Source organism: Budorcas taxicolor, chromosome 4 (assembly GCF_023091745.1).
Source record: "Budorcas taxicolor isolate Tak-1 chromosome 4, Takin1.1, whole genome shotgun sequence".
In the NCBI taxonomy this organism is placed as follows: Eukaryota; Metazoa; Chordata; class Mammalia; order Artiodactyla; family Bovidae; genus Budorcas; species Budorcas taxicolor.
In genome coordinates, this window is record NC_068913.1 from 11,095,966 (window position 1) to 11,113,321 (window position 17,356).

Below are 17,356 nucleotides of genomic sequence, written 5' to 3' on the forward strand. Positions count from 1 at the left end.
AGATTACACATAGCCCCGAGGAGATCTACTCCTAAAAGAAGTGGCGGTAAGAACCAAAAAAAGAAAAAGAAAAGAAATATTTCTTCAGCCACACTCTTTGAGAAAATGTCATAAATATGCTATTCAATATTTTCATATCATAGCACTGGACACACAGCTCAACACAGTGAAATATTGATTACCTGGAGAAAAAAAAAAGGGGGGGGGGGAAGGAAATAAAAAATATTGCATCTTCCATCTTTCTGTTGGAAAATCTCAGCCCTCAAGCACGGGACCTAGTACACCAGAGACCTAGCCTGCAGGAGGCGCTGAGGTCCACAGGGTCCTGTGTGGAGGGAGGCAGTGCCCACCATCTGGGGCTAAATGGCACAAAATTGTGTTGGGTGTCCTTGGCCTTGCCAGCTTAGGCCCTCCATCACAGGTCATCTGGGGGCTCTGCCTGTCAGAGCACTGGACGGCTGACTGGATGAACACCAGCTAGGGGAGTTCCTGGCTGGGAGGCATGGTGACTCGCTGGATCTGGTAGAGCTGTTTCAAGGGGTGAGGAGAGAGTGAGGTCACCCTGGGGAGAGAGGCATGCAGCTTCCTATAGGCCTTGGAGTTGGCTGGGGCCCCGGATAACCCAACCAACACCCACTGCAAGGCAACGGAGGGAGGAGGGGAAGTGGAGCTCTGCTGGGGCTGGGAGCAACCAACACAGGAGGCAACTGCGGTGGGTGTAGGGAGAGGGTGTGTGTGGTAAGCGGGGAGGAGGTGCGGGGGTGTTGCATTTCCAGGTCTCTGGAACTCCCTGGCTTCCACTTCCCTGGAGGCTGTGTCTCCAGTTGGCTCTGAGCCCCGAGCTTGCTGTACGCTGTTCCTCTGTCCATCCGTGAAGTGGCTGAACTGCTGCTCTTGCTGGCCCTCCCTCTGCGTAATCTGCGAGCACTGGTGGCATGCGTCTGGGTCTCTCCCTGCACCACGTGGGGTGCCTAAGGGCCCCCTTACAGGCTGGGCTAAGCGAGTACACTGCAGCCAGCCGCCAGGCGGGGGCACCGGGATCTGCTGGGTCTTGCCTGTGTTCCAGATGCATCACCTGCAAGGTCCATTCAGGGCCGCTCTGGGCCTGCTGGGCTTGACCGTGTGGACGGGCCTGGACCTGCTGACCTCCTTCAGCTTGCATGGTCACAGGTGTGGTCTGGCCCTGCTGAGGCTGTGCAACAATGATCTGCCCAGGCTTGATGGTGGTTGTGGAGCTGGTGGTCTGCTGGCCTTGCTGCTGCCCCCGGACTTGGTCGGCAGTGGGCTGCTAAGCCAACCTGAAGCAGTCCTGGACAGGCTCAGCAAGAGTCACATACCAGCGCAGCTCCTCCTGACACTTTGCTGCTTTCCACTCATCTCTCGGAACATCGGTGAGAAAGTCAAACTCATCACATTTTGTAATCGCCATGGCAATGTCATGCCTCTGAAGAGTCTGGCGCTGGTTCTCCTCTGTGTGGATCCAGGCCCCAAGAGTCAACTCTGATAAAAATCTGGGCTTCCTTGGCAAACAACACAGGGGCTTCTGCACTGATCATCTTCACATCGCCGGCCAGTTTCATAATCTTCTTAATATGAGCCAGTGGGAGTTTCCATACTCAGAAATCTTTCGCTGTTAAATTCCAGATTTCTCCCGTGACACGAGGCCAGAAGGAATACAGAGTTTGCTGGGCACCACTGCTGCTAGCACCACCAAATCCTCATCCTGGGGACATTCTGACAAACATCTCGACTGAGAAGTCCAGGGACCAGCAGGAGCCGCCTCAGTACTTGGGCAGCGGGGCGGGGCAGTATGGGGAGGGGCAGTATGGGGAGGGATGTGGGGAGCATGCATCACTGAGAACCGAGAACCAAGAACGGAGAGCGAGAACCGGGGGTGGGGCGGGGAAGCCCGCATCATAGAGAACCGAGAACCGAGAGCGCCAGAAGCTGGGCTACAAACAAGGGGGCGGCCATGCTGTTTGCACCACGTCCCCCCTATACTCTCCCCCTCCCTTGGCGCCTTCCACAGTGATTCTTTTAAGCTGAAATAAGGGCAAGGACCATTTTTCTGGCCTTCTCAAGAGGCATCTGTGACTATGATCATATGAGCATACTATGACTTCCTTTCTTTAACTTTAGGCTTATTTAAGTGCTGCTTTATTGCACGAAAATCCTTATATAATATCAGTTTTGAAAAGCAAATGTTAAAGACACAAATCTAATAATAATCATCTACCAATTGGTTCATTAATTATAAGAAACGCATCATATTAATGTAAGATGCTAATAATCATGAAAACTGGGTGTGGGTAGGGTATATGGAAACTTTCTTTAGTATCTTTATAATTTTTATGTAAATCTAAATGTGTTTTTAAAAATAATGTTTACTGGAGTGGGGTGCCATTGTCTTCTATATAAAACACACACACACACAAATCCCAAAGTACATGTTGGGATTGAAAAGTAAACTGGAAATTTTTAAAAAATGAATAAAATAGACTCTGGGTTTTTTTTTTATATTGGCAAAGACTCTTCATTGCTATGAAATAGGTACCCAGGCAGGGACTTGATATCCCAGTTACTCCTACTCAAAGGCTTCACCAGTAGCAGGACCCTTCCTGGACAGAATCAGACTCAGTTTCTAATATCTGAATATGCATCCTCTGTCTTAAAAAAACGAATCAGTAGAACTCCTCATTCCCTAAGCTAGCAATCTGGAATAATACCTGAGGGGAACTTTCCTGGAAAAATACCCAAGGGATGACACAAGCTGTCACGCACAGAGCTGTTGCTCCCTGTGTTATTTACAGCATTGGAAAAATCAGAAGTCACTAAGTGCTTAAAGACAGCAACATGATTAACCGTCTTAAGGACAGTCTAAACACTGAAATACTATATCGCCATTAAATGATTATTATGAAGATTCTGTTACCTGAGGGAAAGAGTTTACAATACATTTATTACATAAGATGGATTTTTTTTATCAAAACACAAAAATATGTAGGGCCTTGGGACCCTTCGCTGCAGTGCTCGCACCTGGACAAACATCCCCTTGGGCAACAGAATACAAAGAAACTACATAAGGGACCAAAAATAACTGCATGCACAGCTGGGGCATCTTATGAACAATAAGAGACAAAAAGGCCAAAAGCCAACTGCTACTTCTGAGGCGCTGGGCGCAAAAAGAGGGTCCTACACGTGATCCCTGCACAGGGCACCTCCCAAAGGGCAGGCCGATCACCTAAGCCACCCCTCCAGCCCAGCCCACAGCTCTGCCTCTTCCCTCACCCCATTTAAGGCACCAGCTTGTCCCTACCTCAGGGAGCCAGCAAGAGAGCCTGCTCCTTGTTCTCCCTCGTGGAGCAGCCAGGGATCCCGGGAAAGTCTTGCCTGAATTCCTCAACTCGCCTCCCATCAATTTCTGTTGATTAAAGAGTTCAAGAAACCCAGCTGGTATCAGAATGCAAATGTAATTTTTGTTTGTCACCAGAGTCCAGCTTATTAATCTTATAAATAACACCCCCTCCTTTAGGATGTCTCTCATTTACAAACATCTATTACCACACCAGGCAGCATTCTTTTTCATCATGTACCAATTTTGAAAGCAAATTCCTGACACAGAATTACAGTAAATGCTTTGAGTAACAGACAGTGCAACCTGACCCACATCAGATATTTGAGTCATTTTCTGGCAGGCAAACTGTAAGTAAGTAAGTAAGGCAAGCAGGTCGTCCTTCCCCATAGCAACATGTTTACATGTATACTTGTAGCTGATTCACAATATTGTATAGAAGAAACTAACACAATATTGCAAAGCAATTACCGTCTAGTTAAAAGTAAAAGTAAAAAGGGAAAGAAGAACCAAGAAAAAGTGAAGCTTGTTAAAACTGAACAAGCAAACAAACAAGCAAACCTGTGCTTCTTTTCCCAAGTCTTGCTCTGAGACTTTTTTCAATCATCCATTCAGCAAACATTTACTGAATATCTACTGTGCTTAGCTGCTCAGTCGTGTCCAACTCTTTGTGACCCCGTGGACTGTAGCCCGCCAGGCTACAAACAAATCCTCTGTCCATGGGATTCTCCAGGCAAGAATACTGGAGTGGGTTGCCATGCCCTCCTTCAAGGGATCTTCCCGACCCAGGGATCGAACCCAGGTCTCCCGTATTGCAGGCAGATTATTTACCATCTGAGCCACCAGGGAAGCCCAAGAATGTTGGAGTGGGTAGCCTACCCTTCTCCAAGGGATCTTCCTGACCCGAGAATCAAAACCAGGGTCTCCTACATTACAGGCAGATTCTTTACCAGCTGAGCCACCTGGAAAGCCCGAATGTCTACTAAGTGCTACAAAATATACTCCACAAAATGCTGGTGATCCAATGGTAAGCAAAATGGACATGACTCTTGCCTTCATGGAATTTACAGTCTAGTGTGAAATATAAATGATCCCACCAAAATGTACAGTAGCAAACTGTGTTCCTACTATGAAAGAATAGTATTAGAGGACTTTGTATGGAGAACCATTTTTGCGCAAGGATATGGCACATATTAAGCACCATCATTGTAGGCTATTTGTTAACTTGAAACTATTGAGGACAATGTGAGGCTTCAATGTTCATTCATCTCATTCAGAGATTTACAATCACATCTTGCTGAGGGTTTCCAAGTACAGAACCATGTACTTTCCTAACTTCTAACTTCTCAGGTTTCCTGTAAGTTCATTAAATGCTCCAGATTCTCATCAGGAACATTCTCATCTCACTTTTTCTAGAGTTGACCTCACTAAATATGAGGATTTCACGGCCCATACAGGTCTATATTCTTTCTTTTTTTACCACACATACAAACTGAGAAAGGGAGAAAGGTATAATGGCTGCAAATACAGTGTGCAGAACCTTTACAGCTGGTCTACCTGGCATCTACACCCCTCCTTTCTCTGGAATGACTTTAAAATTCACTTGGGGATTTATCCCTTCCCCGCTCTTAGCTGGATGGGACAGTCTTCCCAGCTCCACAGGTGAAATATACAACTCGACCCAAAGTCATCGTTCAGGGCCAAATATGTGACATTAGCCAGTTCACTAGAAGCATATCTCAGGCCCTGTGCTAAGAACAGTGGGATTACCTCCTAAGGTCATCAATAACAGGCACCCAAGTGACTTAGAAGAAAAGTTACCACCTTGAGTTTTGTGTATTCACCTGAATAGTCAGGGAACTTTCACCTATTTTATTTAGGTTTTCATTTATTCAAATTCCAACCAGAAGCTAAATACAATAGGAAATTGATAAGCATTAAGTTTTACTCCAAAGGAGTAGGATCATTCAGATTTACTTCAGTTAAAGTAAGCAACCCTTAAACAAAGCTAGTCTTCATTTAAAAGAGAAATAAAACCAAATAAACCAAAGGAAAAACAGTGGGATAAAGACTCTTGCTCTATTGCCCTGGTTTTGAAGCTAGAAGGGGATTTACCAGGAACTTCTGACATCCATTTGTAATTACAAAGAGAAGACCTATTTAAGAACAGACTGAACACATACACACACACACACACACACACACACACACACACACACACACAACTACCCTGAGAAATGGAGGAAGGAGAAACAGACCCTGATAATACTTTGAGCCTCAAACTCTAGGCCAGTTTTCCCTTACACATCCCACATCTGGTCCACGGCAAACACTCTCAGTATTCTTTGTCCAACATCCACTGGAATGAGAGTCAATCAGCATAGCCACTTCTCTTCATTCCTACAATTAGAGCATCTAACAGGCCTTTCAGATTTTTCCATGTAATCGTCTACTAGTCCACAATGTTCTCTTAACAACAGGGGACACATATGAAGTTCTCCATGCCATTTCTTAAATCTCTTTCTCCTGATCTGAGATGAAGAAGAAAGCACCCTCCCAATCTGCCTCCTTGGAGCTAGGACTCACCACAATGCTCTCCAAAAAAAGTCCTTACAAATCCTGAAACCTCCTCTACTGTCTCAAATTTTTCATGATCTTTATGTGGGCAAGGAATTTAAGAATCATGTAACAGGGAGAAAGGCTCAAGAGGGAAAGGATACAAACATAGTTATAACTGATTCATGTTGTTGTACAGCAGAAACCAACACAACATTGTAAAGCAGTTATCCTCCAATCAAAATAGTAAAAACTAACAATCATGTAACCAGTTCTCAGTTTACTCCTTTTGAAATCCTGCATAGGAATCACCTCCTCCTTTAGAACACAGCATTAATTGGATCTTTGGATCCTGGCTGAAACATTCATTTTAACATTGTTATGTGTGTGAACATTACCCACCAGATATTTTACAAGGCAAAAACACTGAAAATTGCTTCACTGTTTTCACATCTCCTATAGAGCCCAAAATAAGAAGTCTGACCCTGAGATAATCATGGACAAAAACCAGGTTCATAATTTCCGTATTCAGGGCACTTTGAAGGGTTTAGCGGAAAGCAATCAAGATGACTAAGGAGTATAAAAATTAAGGATAAAGGAATTTTGGTTTCCTGAAAGTAAGTATCTAACTGTAATCCTTACTTACAAGAATGTCTACATTCCTGTCTACACTACTCCAGGGGAGAGTGTCAGGCTAGTTCATCTAAACTCATAACAAGTTTCACTTGGCTATAGCAGAACAAATGAACCTAAATCCTGACAGAAAGGGTTATTAAATATTTTAATGCGTTACCAATAGAGGCCATGGGTCCTTCTTTGGAGTTATTTTTAAAAACAGAAAATCATCTCTCTAAGTTAGCCTAGCAGATGTCTTGCTCTAAAATAGAACATGATCTCTTTAACATACTGTGAATCTTTTGCGTGTATGGCCATTGCTGATTCTCCTACTCTAGTTTCTTTGGGTCTCCTACTGGTGACCTTTCCTCTAATCTCTTTCATCTTGGGTGTTGATACCTCCTGTTTCTCAACATCCTACACAAGGCAGAGTTTCTGGTTAGCTTCCCACACTGTCTCAGTTTAGAATGAAAAGTGAAGACAAATTCTCCGTCCATAACTGAAACATAACACTATGCCTAATTTCTGGTTTTGAAGCCTTGAGATGTTTTCTCATTTATGCCACCCACAGAATTTCCTTCTAAATTCTGAATGTGGTTTTAATAGCCTATAGAATTCTGTCATTGGAGAGGAAGCCTTCAAAGGTTTTGAGATTCTGCCAGTTACTGGAAGGGTTTTATTGGCTGCAAGTTATGATTGAAATTATTTACTTGCTATTCGGTTTAATATGTTTAGAGTCATTTCTAAATAGGCTGCCTCAGGCTTTTCAGTGATATCTAGAATAATGATGTAAAAACTGTACAACAGTGTGGGAAATGAAAGATAAGTTTAGAGGAAAATAGCTCAAGTCCCCAAAGAAAAGCCACTCCAGTGTTCTTGCCTGGAGAATCCCATGGACAGAGAAGCCTGGCAGGCTACAGTCCCTGGGGCTGCAGAGCCGGACACGACTGGAGTGACTGAGCAAGCACGCACACGCCCCAGAGAATTCTTTAAGGAACACGCCTATGTTTCTGTCACACATCGTCTCCTCCTGTCTTTCAATCTTAGTATCTATTATCCCTGCATCAGGAGCTTCCAAGTAGGTGAGGAATTTCAGCACCCACGGGTATGAATGTGCGTATGTGTGTGTATGCGGGCAGCATTTGCATATACACATAACAGACCTAAGAGCTGGTAGCACATAAGACATATATGTCCTCCAGACCCCAATGAAGATGAAAAATACATTTCTGAGAAGACTGATAATTTGCATATAGATAGATACTGATACAGCCAACTCCCTGCTTCCTATTTCTTTCATCATTCTGAACCCCTGCAGCAAAGGTATGCCCAGCACCACACATTATTTTTTCTCCATACTAGAAATTATGAGTTTGCACATGTGAAAACAAAGGATATCCTGAATTCACATGTAAAAAACCTTTGTGAGAAGAAAAATGCAGTATTCATCACCGTCTTCAACAGAACAAAAAAGGTCAAATGAGAGAGAATATTAAAAAAAAAAAAACTGATAAAGCATTGATTGAGAACATTAAATGATCCAACCTAACATTTCTGCAAGATCTAATTGACAGACATCATTCCACTGAAAAGAAAAGAGGCTTCATTTTATAATCCCTCTTGCTCAGTAAGGTTGGTTTCCATAGCCACAGGCTTGTCAGCCGGCTGGTTAATGATGACCCTAGGGAGCCAACAATATGGCCTCCATTTCCCCATCTCTATTTGCAAACCACAGCCAAACTGGTTCTAGAAGTTGTCTGAGAAGGAGGCTGTGTCCCCAAAGAGGCTAATACTGTCTGATCAGCAACATCCTCAATAAAAAGCAGAGACAGCAATTATTGCTTTGTCTACAGTCCGGTATTCTCTTAGGGAGCAGCAATGGTGTCATGGAATTCCCCTCAGTCTGAGGAGAAGGGCAAACAAATCCATCACCCTATCAGACAACTTGGATGCTTTTTCATGAAAACCCAGAGGTCCCAGTGTTTCTTTCTGAACCTCAGCTGCTTTATCTATAAACAGAGATGTTTGCTTGGTCTCTTCTGTTCCAATGTGCTGATTCTGCTCTGTGACCTAACAGTTTCTGTTCCACCATAAAAAGTTCACGTGACCTTTCCTGCCCCACTTCTCTTTTCCAGTGGTGGCCACACGACAAAGCACAAGTACCCAGAGTACCCAGCAGGACACTCTTCTGGTTTGTCAGGCCAAAAGCCCCATGATTTCCCCACCTTTGTAACTCACTCTTTTAGCTGTAGCCTGATTTGGGAACCAAACACTCAAGATATAGAACACCAAGTTTGTCAAAAGTACATCACATTTCAAAAGGACAGCAAGAAGTCTTTGTTGATCACTCCGACCTTCCAAGTTATTATCCAGTTTCTCTCCTTTTCTTGACAAATTTAATTATATGGTCTACCAAACATCACCTCTGCTACTGTCACCAAACTCCTTTTTAAATACCTAAGATTAGATAACTATTAATACTCCACTGATATATGTCTCTTGAAGGTCAAAAATGACTGAATTAGGCTAAGGCTGATGAGCTTTTCTCAGTCCTCATTATTTTCTATCTTTTTCCAGCATTTGGCACAGCTAATGACCTCCTGTTATTCAAATTATGTTCCCTCCTGGATTTTGTGATGCTGTCGTATCCAAGGGATCCATTCTGTGGCTGCCATCTCCATCTCCTTTTGGTTTAACTTTCACCTCCTGGTACCTAAATGTGTGTTTTTCCAAAGTCCTGACCTGTTCTTCAATCTTTCACTCTATGCCCAATCTCTCTAAAACTTCATCTACCTCCGTCTTCAATTATCATCTCTATATTGATAACCTCCAAATAGACATTTGTGACTTTCAAGTCCATAGCTCTTTTCATGGCTCTTTAGATTTATTTACTGGAAATTTCTCCTTTAATCATTCTGTTCTAACTTTTAAATCAAAATACCCAAAGGTGAAGGCTGTATCTTCCCCGCTCCCAAATCAGTTCACTGTCCACAACTTCTCTATTTGGTCAGTAGAAACGCCTATTTGGAGGAAACATCTGCTTTACATTTCATGTGAAAAAGTGAAAGTTAGTCGCTCAGCCATGTCCGACACTTTCCAATCCCATGGACTGTAGCCCACCGGGCTCCTCTGCCCATAGAATTCTCCAGGCAAAAGCACTGGAGTGGGTTGCCATTTCCTTCTCCAGGGAATCTTCCTGACCCAGGAACTAAACCCAGGTCTCCTTCATTGCAGGCATATTCTTTACCATTTGAGCCACCAGGGAAGCACGTCTCATGTGGTAAACATGAAGTGATGGTCTCTTTTATGCCAGGCAGATTTCTAAGTACTAGAAACACAACCATAAGGCCCAATCCTTGTCCTCCCACTCTACTTACTCTATCATACATTTATTCCATATCCCTTTTAAATTGGGATTATAATATTTTCCCCCAAATCATCTCCTCTTTGATTTTCACTTTTCCTTCCCATACATACCTCAAAACTCTACTTATATACAAAGTTCTAAAGTAATCCTTTATTTCTTCTTCCTTTACACCCTACTGGTTTCTAGGTTCTGTCAAACTTCCTTTGTAATATTACTCATGTTGTCTGCTAAGTCACTTCAGTTTTGTCTGACTCTTTGTGACGCTATGGCCTACAGCCTGCCAGGCTCCTCTGTTCATGGCATTCTCCAGGCAAGAGTATTGGAGTGGGTTGCCAAGCTCTCCTCCAGGGAATCTTCTGGATCCAGGGATGGAACTCACACCTCTTATGTGTCCTGCATTGGCAGACAGGTTCTTTACTACTAGTGCCACGGGAGAAGCCCTCATACCCAATAGTAAACATTTACTGGGTGTCTTCCAGCTGCTAAGCACTGTGTTAAGCCAGGACAACACAACGATTAAGTACAACAAAAAGCCTCTGCCTTCAAAACTTCAGAGTTAGTGTAAGAAAGAGACAGGTAAATCAATAATTACAGTGCAGTGGGACAAACATTATATTGGGCCTAAAAGAGAAGCCCTTAACCTGACTCGGACTTAGGGGAGACTTCCCAAAGAAAGTGACTCTTGAGTTGAGCTGTAAAATATCACATTGTGCTCACCCACCAGACTGGGGCATTCCAGAAGGACAACAGTAACCTGTTCAGGATGAGCACAGGGAGTGACAAGCAAGAGGGGAGACTGAGAAAGTGGAAAGGGGTCACACTAAACATAGAGTCATGGCATTATAGGCTGAATTGGGTACTTCAGAAAGATCTGCTGAAGTCCTCCTAGCCCCCGGTACTTGTAAATGTGACAGATAGGTTCTTGGCACATGTAATCAAGTGAAGATGGGGTCATTAGGATGAGCCCTAATCCAAGATGACTGATGTACTTATAGAAGAGAAAAATTCACAGGCATAGAAGATACGCTGGTGGTTGCCCAAGGGAGAGGCTGGGGAGGGGTGGAGTGTGGGTGTGGGGTTAGCAGATACGAGCTGCCGCTAAGTCACTTCAGTCATGTCCGACTCTGTGCGACACCATAGACGGTATTTTTTATATAAAATATATAGAATTGATAAACAACAAGGTTCTACTATATAGCACAGAGAACTATATGCAAAAATCCTATGATAAGCCATGGTGGAAAAGAATATTAAAAAAGAATGTATGTATACATAAATGCCTGCATGCTCAGTCGCTTCAGTCATGTCTAACTCTTTGCGATCCCATGGACCGTAGCCCACCAGGCTCCTCTGTTCATAAGATTTTCCCAGCAAGAATACTGGAGTGGGTTGCCATGCCCTACTCCAGGGGATCTTCCCCAACCAGGGATCAAACCCACATCTCCCACGTCCTTTGCATTGCAAATGGATTCTTTACCACTGATTCCCCAGGGAAGCCTATATATATAAATAACCGAATCACTTTGCTATATAGCAGTAATTAACAAAACACTGTACATCAACTATAACTCCATTTTACAGAATGAAAAAACAAAGAAGAGAAAAATTCCACGAGAAGGCAGACACACTCGGGGAGAGCACTCCATGACAATGGAATCAGATACAGAAGCACGGCAGCTGCAAGCCAAGTAATGCCCGAGGTTACTACAAGAAAAGACCAGGAAGTACCCTCACCCAGAGGATGACCTTACCAACACCTTGATTTCAAGCCTTTAGCCTCCAGTACTGAGAGAGAAAGCTGGCTTAAAACTCAACATCCAAAAAACAAAGATCATGGCATCCGGTCCCATCACTTCATGGCAAATAGATGGGGAAACAGTGGAAACAGTGACAGACTTTATTTTCTGGGACCCCAAAATAACTGCAGATGATGATTGTGGCCATGAAGTTAAAAGATGCTTGCCTCTTGGAAGAAAAGTTATGACCAACCTAGACAGCATATTAAAAAGTAGAGATGTTACTTTGCCAACAAGGTCCGTCTAGTCAAAGCTATGATTTTTCCAGTAGTCATGTATGGATGTTCGAGGTGGACCATAAAGAAAGCTGAGCATCAAAGAATTGACGCTTTTGAACTGTGGTGTTGGAGAAGACTCTTGAGAGTCCTTTGGAGTGCAAGGAGATCCAACCAGTCCATCCTAAAGGAAATCAATGATTTGGGAGAATGGCATTCTAACATGTATACTATCATGTAAGAATTGAATCGCCAGTCTATGTCTGACGCAGGATACAGCATGCTTGGGGCTGGTGCATGGGGATGACCCACAGAGATGTTATGGGGAGGGAGGTGGGAGGGGGGTTCATGTTTGGGAACGCATGTAAGAATTAAAGATTTTAAAATTAAAAAAATAAAAAACTAAAAAATAAATAAATAAATAAAAGTCACATCAAAGCAAATAAATAAATAAATAAATAAAGGAAATCAGTCCTGAATATTCATTGGAAGGACTGATGCTGAAGCTGAAGCTCCAATACTTCAGCCACCTGATACGAAGAGCAGACTCATCTGAAAAGACCCTGATGCTGGGAAAGATTGAAGGCAGGAGAAGGGGACAACAGAGGATGAAATGGTTGGATGGCATCACTGACTCTGTGGACATAAGTTTGAGCCAGCTCCGGGAGTTGGTGATAGACAAGGAAGCCTGGCGTGCTGCTGCCCATGGAGTCAGACACTACTAAGCGACTGAACTGAACTGAGAGAGAATAAATTTCTGTACAGCTGATTGTATTTAAACCAAAGTAATAAAATTTACATTTAATACCTCTAAGATGTCCCTACTTCTGTTCATCTCATTCCTACTCATCCTTCAGTCCTAGCTCAACTCTCATTTCCATGAAGCCTTTTGTCATCAATGGAATGTTTGATTCTATTTCACCACCATTCACTGAGCACCTACCATATTCAATATACTTTATGCTTCCCAGTGGCAAAGAATCTGCCTACTGGTTTCTTGGAGGAGTTTCCTGTAGAAGTCGTAAGAGATGCAGGTTTGATTCCCAGGTTGGGAAGATCCTCTAAAGTATTCATGCCTGGGAAATCCCATGGACAGAAGAGCCTGGCGGGCTACAATCCATGGGGTTGCAAAGAGTTGGACACAAATGAATGACTAAGCACACTCATGTACAGATAAAACAAAGTCATTTTCAAATCCAAAACCATGCTTCCTTTCACAAAAGAGTTTACAAACCCAGCAACAGAAAACGGACCATGGTATTATTGTTTCAACCAACAGATACGTACTGAGTGCTACTATATGTGCAGCGTGTTCAGAGTTTTTGATGAAACAGTGGCCAAAACTAACGAAAGTGCTTGCGCTAGTGGCATTTACATTATGTAGGAGCCAGTCAGGAGCAGGAGCAGGGAACAGACTATAAAACAAACAAAAAAACAGTTTAAAACATACGGTATATCTGAATGTGACAAGTACAATAAATAAAGCGGGAAAGGGAAATCAGAGTGGCTTCTGCAAGGGTGACTACTTCTCTGCATCTAAAATCTGATGGGGTGAACTTAACAGTGAAAGACTGAATGGCTCACTCTTACGAGAGGGATAAGAAAAAAACATCCATTCTCACTACTTCTATTCGACATTGTAGTAAAGGTTCTAGACATGGCAATGAGGGAAGAAAATAAAGTAAAAGGTATCCATACTGGAAAGCAAAAAGTAAGATTATACCTATTTGCAAATGACATGACCTTGTATATAGAAAATCCTAAGAGATCTACTTAAAGTATTGGAACTAATATACAAGTTTGGTAAGGTGGCATAATACAAGATCAATATACAAAACACAATTGTACTTAATTAGTAACGAGAAATAAGAAAACTGAAAGTGAAATTAAAGAAACAATTTCACTTACAATATTAGCAAAAGATAAAATAATAAATTTAACAGAAGGAGTGCAATACTTAATAAATTTAACAAAAGGAGTGCAAAACTTCTACTCTAGAAACTATAAAATATTACTTAAAGAAATTAAAGAAGGCCTAAATAAATGGAAATTTATCAGTGTTCATGGAATAGAGACAAATTATTAAGATGGCATTAGTACCCACAGTGATCTACAGATTGATCAAAATCTCTACCTAAATACCAGCTGGCTTCTCTGCAGAAATTGACAAGCTGATGCTAAAATTCCTATGGAAATTCAAGAAACTCGGAATAGCCAAAAAATCTTGAAAAGGCAGAAAACACTCCTGATTTCAGAGTTTTCTTCAAAACTACAGTAATTAGAATAGTAGGTACTAGCCTAAGAATAGATACATAGATCAACAGAATAGAATTGAGAGTCTAGAAATAAATCATCACATTTACAGTCAATTGATTTTTGGCAAGGGTGCCAAGACAATTTAATGTGGGAAGAAAAACCTTTTCCAAAAAGTGATGCTGGGTGAGACACCTTATTCACATGCTATCGTAACTCACATCATCCACAAAAATAACTCAAATGTCCATCAACCGATAAGTAGATAAAATGTGGTATATTCATACAATAGAATATTATTCAACAATATATGAAGCTCTGATGCTTGCTACAACATGGATGAAACTTGAAGCCATTATACTAAGTGAAAGAAGGCAATTATAGACGAATTATTATATAATTCCATTCAAGTGAAATGTCCAGAATATGTAAATCTAGACAGACCAAGAGTAGAACAGAGCTGCCTAGGGCTGAGGAGGTTAGGGGAATGGGAAATGGCTGCTAATGGATATGAGGTTTCTTTTTGAGGTGATAGAAATGTTTTAAAATCAGTTGTGGATGGTTATGCAACTCTGTGAATACACTTATGACAACCGAATTGTACACTTTGAGTGAACTGAACGGTTTGTGGATCATATCTCAATAAAACTGTCATATTTTTTAATTGATTGGTTGACTTGGTCAGATGCCTCCACCTTAGCTGCAAAGAAGCGTGGGAAAGTGACTGTCTGGCTTTTGTCGTCTTCCTCTTACCAAAACTCATATGGTAAAGAATTCTCCAAATCTAGAAGAATAACTCAGGTCCTGCTGCTGCTGCTGCTAAGTCACTTCGGTCGTGTCCAACTCTGTGTGACCCCATAGACGGCAGCCCACCAGGCTCCCCCGTCCCTGGGATTCTCCAGGCAAGAACACTGGAGTGGGGTGCCATTTCCTTCTCCAATGCATGAAAGTGAAAAGTGAACGTGAAGTCGCTCAGTCGTGTCCGACTCTTAGCGACTCCATGAACTGCAGCCTACTAGGCTCCTCCATCCATGGGATTTTCCAGGCAAGAGTACTGGAGTGGGGTACCATTGCCTCTCCAATACTTCACTGCTAACAGTAATACTTAATACTGCATTGAGGCAAAGCAACAGGGCATAAAGATAAAACAACACCTGTATTTCTTGTGGGCTTACCCTTTCTTTTTAAAGTTTGTATTTAAGTCACTTTCAATTTACTTCTTCAAAATAATTGCATAGCTAATTACCCTTGATATTTAATCACCCACAGAGCTTGAAGTGCCCCCCTCCCTTTTTTTTCACATTATCTATACCTAGAAAGGCTTATGGAAAGTAACAACAACAACATAAAAAGCAGATGTTTTCAAATCCTCACTCCAATTTAACTTAAGGGATCCTTATACATCCTGATGCAGTTTCAACTCAAGCAGCCTAACTACCACTTGTAAGTTATGAAATTCCAAATGTTGGCATTTTAATCTGTACTTAAGAAGCTCTAAATGACTTACATTTATACTTCTTTCAAGTTTTATGTGCTTAGAGTCTAATACTCTCTCTTCAAAAGTCAACACAAAAACAGCATGCTTTTGTAAATAAGATGTGCATTCCAATGATAAGCATTTATTGGGTAATCCTTCAGTTTTTGTTTTACCATAACCATTACTGTGATATCATTCACAAGTGTTTTCCTACTCTACAGCTAGTGCTTGGAACAATGGGTAATGTAAATGTGATTTCATCTGTTTGCTGAATATTTCCAGCTGAACAAGGAATATTTTGTTCTTGATCTCGGTGTTCAGAAAGAGTGAGATCAGTGTTTCTTTTAGCTTTTTTTAAGCTAGGATAAAGCAAATAATCCTGGGAAAATTGATTCTGCTAGATCATAATTTTTCTTTCTTAGAGAAATCTACAAACTGAGTACCTAATCCTCTAAGTCAGCCACTGGACTTCTGCTATACTATCTTCTGCTGGTATTCTAAAAACTCAAATATTGAGGGGGGAGAGGGGGATCTAGAAAGAATGGCATGATTCAAAGGGATTCAAATATAATGAACATTTGTCTGTGGCATTTTTATACTTCATTTGAGAAAAATAATTTTCTTACCACACCCTAAATGAAACCAGTTTCGTTCCATGATCTTAACTTCAAGCATATCACTCTCTGACCAGCTCACTCTGTCACACATCCAACATGACACCTCTGGTCCATTGAACCTACCACCTCTTCACTGTCCCTGCCCCTCATTGTACTCACTTCTCTACTTGAAGTGAAGTCGCTCAGTCGTGCCCAACTCTTTGCGACCCCATGGACAGTAGCCTGCACCAAGCTCCTCTGTCCATGGGATTTTCTAGGCAAGAGTACTGGAATGGGTTGCCATTTCCTTCTCTAGGGAATCTTCCCAGGGATCAAACCCAGGTCTCTCGCATTGTAGACAGACGTTTTACCATCCGAGCCACCAGGGAAGTCCCACTTCTCTACTTACTCAGCATCAACTCCAGAGCCAATCACTAAATCATTCCCCTGAGTGACACTCGACTCTCTTTTCCCATCCTTCCTTCTCTAAGTCACTTGGCAAAACCTCAGCCCTCATTAAATCCTACTCTACCTGCTCCACACAGCTGACTGATCTCACTTTAAATTATGACCACTAATCTTAAGTGGGCCTTCGGTGCTGCCTGGTACTCACATAATTTCCCCCATTAAATCATTGTCCCACTCTCCTAAGTGACTGCACATCATCTCTACCAGCTCCCTCTCCTTTCTCCACACTCTCAGCTGATGACCTTGCTTCCTATTTCAGTGAAGGAGTCACAGCGGTTCTTTTTTTTATTTTCTAATTGGGTAATAATTACAATAACGTTGTATTGGTTTCTGCCGTGCAACAATGCAAATCAGTCATAACGATTCTTTTAAAACAAATCAAACAGTGCTCTCTCTGCTCAGCACCCTCCAGTGCTTCCCCTTCCCCCTCACAGAAAACACCACAGTCCTCACAGCGGCTCACAAAGCCCTGCGTGATCTGGCCCCATTACCTCTCTGACTCCAGCCCTATCTTCTCCCCTCCATTACTGTTCCTGCCTCATCAGCCTCCTTGCTGTTCAGCTGACACAATCAAGCACTCTCCTGCCCCAGGGCCGCAGCATTTGTCGCTTCTTCCGCCTAGAACGCTCTTCTCTTGGATATATTTACACGGCTCACTCCT

General features: G+C 42.4%; 1 protein-coding gene and 1 pseudogene across 1 annotated transcript in view; both read right to left on the reverse strand.

Moving 5' to 3' along the window:
* Positions 1-291: 291 nt before the first annotated feature.
* Positions 292-1,733, reverse strand: LOC128046862 (nuclear transcription factor Y subunit gamma-like; annotated as a pseudogene).
* An 11,478-nt stretch (positions 1,734-13,211) lies between these two features.
* Positions 13,212-17,356, reverse strand: part of MTERF1 (mitochondrial transcription termination factor 1) — a 56,421-nt gene continuing 52,276 nt past the window's right edge. The window contains exon 2 of the transcript XR_008199270.1: positions 13,212-13,316. The gene's annotated coding sequence lies outside the window, so the exon portion shown is untranslated. The remainder of the gene's footprint in view (positions 13,317-17,356) is intronic.